Source organism: Cyprinus carpio, chromosome B2 (genome assembly GCF_018340385.1).
Source record: "Cyprinus carpio isolate SPL01 chromosome B2, ASM1834038v1, whole genome shotgun sequence".
Taxonomy (NCBI): Eukaryota; Metazoa; Chordata; class Actinopteri; order Cypriniformes; family Cyprinidae; genus Cyprinus; species Cyprinus carpio.
In genome coordinates, this window is record NC_056598.1 from 8,253,188 (window position 1) to 8,257,093 (window position 3,906).

The 3,906-nt window shown below is 36.8% G+C and overlaps 1 pseudogene; it reads left to right on the forward strand.

Moving 5' to 3' along the window:
• Nucleotides 1–1,707: 1,707 nt before the first annotated feature.
• LOC122136346 lies at nucleotides 1,708–3,126 on the forward strand (annotated as a pseudogene).
• Nucleotides 3,127–3,906: the final 780 nt, after the last annotated feature.

The following is a 3,906-nucleotide window of genomic DNA, read 5'->3' on the forward strand; positions in this document are numbered from 1 at the left end:
GGTTCCAAATGCTGTAACTTTTGATTACCTTCATGATATCACCACAAAATTTTATTCACATACGTTGGGGAACATCCCCAAAAAATTATTTTTCTCCTACCTTATTTTTTTCATTAGATATTGAATGTCAAATAAGAATGATATGAAAAATTTTCCCTTACCACACTAAGTTTTCTTACATTTTATCACCTATTTTCTCACATGAGAATATTCAAATGCAAAGATTTTTCCCCCCTAAAAATATAGAAAGATTTCTATCAAATGATACCTACCTTTTGACTCTCTTTGCTACAGTCTTGAAGTTACGAGTCATTATTTTTGTGTATGGCACTCAGAAAAAGCTTTTTAAAAAATGCCTTCAGGTAGTCAAGAGCTAAACAAAAAGGCCAATACAGCTAACAAAATACTTTAACTTTTGTATACTTTATGCTAACACAAAAAAATAAAAAACAAATAAACATAACCAACAAAATGATTGTCCTTCTACCTTATTTCTGTCCTGAGATATTGAATGTCAAATAATTGTAAATACATTGAAAGACAGATATGAAAAATTTCTCTTGAACATTTTTTTTTTTTCTTACATTTTATCAGCACTTTCTCATCAGGAGGAGATGTCCAAATGAAATATTTCTGAAAGCACAGAAATTTTCTACCAAGGGATACTTTTGATTCTCCTTGCTACAGTCTTCGAGTTATGAGTCATTATTTTTGTGTATGTCACTCATAAAAAACATCAACTTCAGTGAGGCAAAAATGGCCTCAGGGCTTAAAGGGTTAATTTATTCATGTGATGGAAAAACTGAAATTTCAGCAGCCATTATCTTCATTGTCTCACACAGTTCCTTCAGAAATCATAATATTATGTTTATTTGGTGCTAAAGAAACATTTCTTTTTTTTTCCAATGTTGAAAAAAGTTACTGCTCATTATGCCAAGTAATAGCATTTTTTTTGAACGTTGTATATATATATATATATATATATTATATATATATATATATATATATATATATACACACACACACACACACACACAAGAAAAACAAGCAAATATATATATACACACACACACACACACACACACACTAATAAATATTAAATAAATATTATATTTCCGTATTTTTTAACTTTGATCAGTTTGATCCATCCTGAATAAAATGATGCTGAGAAAAAAAAAAATGCTGGTCCCACACTGTACAACACACACGCACGCATACAAACTATTGTTGTAAAGAAACTATTTAATAAAAAATACCCTTTACCGTGAATACACAGTTCACTTAACCTCTTAGTCACTTTTTATATCGGGCCACTTTGGATCAGTCCCCTGTGTCTTTGCATCTTTCTGAAGATACAGCTCACGTGCGCGCGCACTCTCTCTCTCTTTGTCTTTCTCACGACGTAACCACCCTCCCTCAGGTGAGAAGGCAGGGCTGTAATGCATCTCTCACACTCTTCTGTTTGTGTTCCCAGTCTTTAACTTCGTTTTCATTATAAACAAACAAAAACTTGGTTCAGGTGACGTTTACATCAGTTCAGGGAATGATATAACGTCCTCATTACAAAGTTAATTGACTTTTCCTGGAGCTGCAGGGAGTTCATTTTTGTTTTTGGCGTCCTCTTTTGCGCCGAGCAAGATTGCACGTAAATCGCAGCGCGAGGCGCGCCCGGTGCTGTCGAGACTGGGCGTCAGAACGCGGGTGATCGCCACGGGCGTGCTGGGTGTTGTCCATGGTGCTGGTGCTGGTCATTCTCATCCCGGTGCTGGTCAGCGCGGCGGGATCTGACCCGCGCTACGAGATGCTCGGCGGTTGCCGCATGGTGTGTGCGATCCGTACGGAACGAAGTCTCCATCATCAGCACCGACAGATAACCGCTTGGTTCAGTCCCCAACCAACTTTCATTCGCGGTTCGAAAGGAGAGTCAGGGCGCTCGGGACGGATCGGTCCGAGGGGTCAGCCGGGACCGCCAGGGGTCCACCCGGACCTCCAGGTCCCCCCCGGGGTCATAGGAGAACCGGGGCCACCAGGATTACCCGGTTCGCCCGGGGTCACCGGTGTCCATAAGCGCGGCGACGTACAGCACCGTACCAAAAATCGCCTTCTACGCGGGACTCAAGAAGCACACGAAGGTTACGAGGTGCTGAAGTTTGACGATGTGGTCCACTAACTTGGGCAACCACTATGACCCCTCGAGCGGTAAATTCACCTGCTCCATCCCGGGATCTATTTTTTCGTGTATCACGTATTAATGAGAGGTGGGTGACGGGACCAGCATGTGGGCTGATCTGTGCAAGAATAACCAGGTAGCTCATAAATCCAGCTGTCACAATTTATATATTCATCAATCAACAAATCAATCTATGCTCAACTGATGCATAAGAAAATCTTTTTTTTTCTAATTTGTTTGAAAAAAATATATTTTTTAAATAAAACATTTCTTTAAATATTTTCTAATAATCAACACTTGTATATGCTGAAAAATATTTTTAAAAAGGTTCATTTTTTATTTATGCACTGACTATACTGTATTGAATATAGTAATATTACCCATTTTAATAAAATTTGAATATTATAATTTATATTTACCTTTTTATATCGTTTTTTTGTATTATTATCAGAATTACATTATGTTTTTGTTATTATGCAAGTATCTATATCACATATAATATTCTGAAATTGTAAAAGCCAGCATGTCCCTCTTAGGACAATAGCATTTAAGAAATCAGAAATATTTTATTTTAAAAGATGCCCATTAAAATGTTGCAAAAAAATGTTCCAAACAACAAAATGTTGCCTATAGTTTTCAGAAAATAATGCTAACTTCCACAGGGACAAGGTGTTGTAATTAATATGGAGTCATAACTTTATGTGCAATTATTTCATGGGATAAATAAGGTATTAATTGTATCTAACACAAGTTCTAAATCTTTTTCTTGCAGGTGCGTGCAAGTGCAATAGCACAGGATGCAGATCAGAACTATGACTACGCCAGCCACAGTGTGATTTTTACATCTGGGAGCCTGGAGATGAGATCTACATTAAACTAGATGGATGCAAGAGCGCACGGGGGAAGACAACAACAAATACAGCACATTTTCAGGCTTCATGGTCTACGCCGATTAACGGCCGTGGGCATGGACTGCACTTTTCAGATGTACCTCATTCTGACATCACAACGGCATCAGAGTGAGGTCACAAAAAAAAAGTTTAACCCTCTTGACTGTGACAACTCATCCATGTCAGAGCGAAGGACAAAACAACAGAATGTCCAGTGAATTACATATCGAAGCATGAGAACACATCCTCTACACACAAATTAGTTTTTAGAAAAATCACTGTGATTTAGAAAAAAAAAAAATCTTACAGCGTAACACTGATGATTGCAGTTATATTTATTGAGAGATTAACTGGCCGTGAAAGCAGAAAATCATTTGACATCATTCCATTCCATATGTGTCTACCTTACACTGACACATGGCTGATCAGAAGAGGCTAATACAGAGCACACACCATTAGCCCCGAATATAGTTCAGATTACATCTCTTTATAATTTCTCATTCTTCATACACAATTGTCACATTCAAGCCACACGTTCTGTACCGTTTTATATAAATGTCGTCATTTAAAAATATGTGTCTGGTAATGTTGCAGTGTCCATCAAATAATTGTGAATAAAATATCTTGTATGATTTGCATGCGTGTATAAAGTTGCTATATAAAACTAAAAGCTCTACATAAATAGTGCAGTACAGCAATTCAACAAATGCAACTATGAAAACATCCTTCAACTTGATTACTGAATGATTGATCAGTAACATTTATAATATTTTGCTATTTTCTTTAAAAGCATCTAACACTAAATATATACGATTGTAAAATGTAGTCCTATATCTATACATTAAA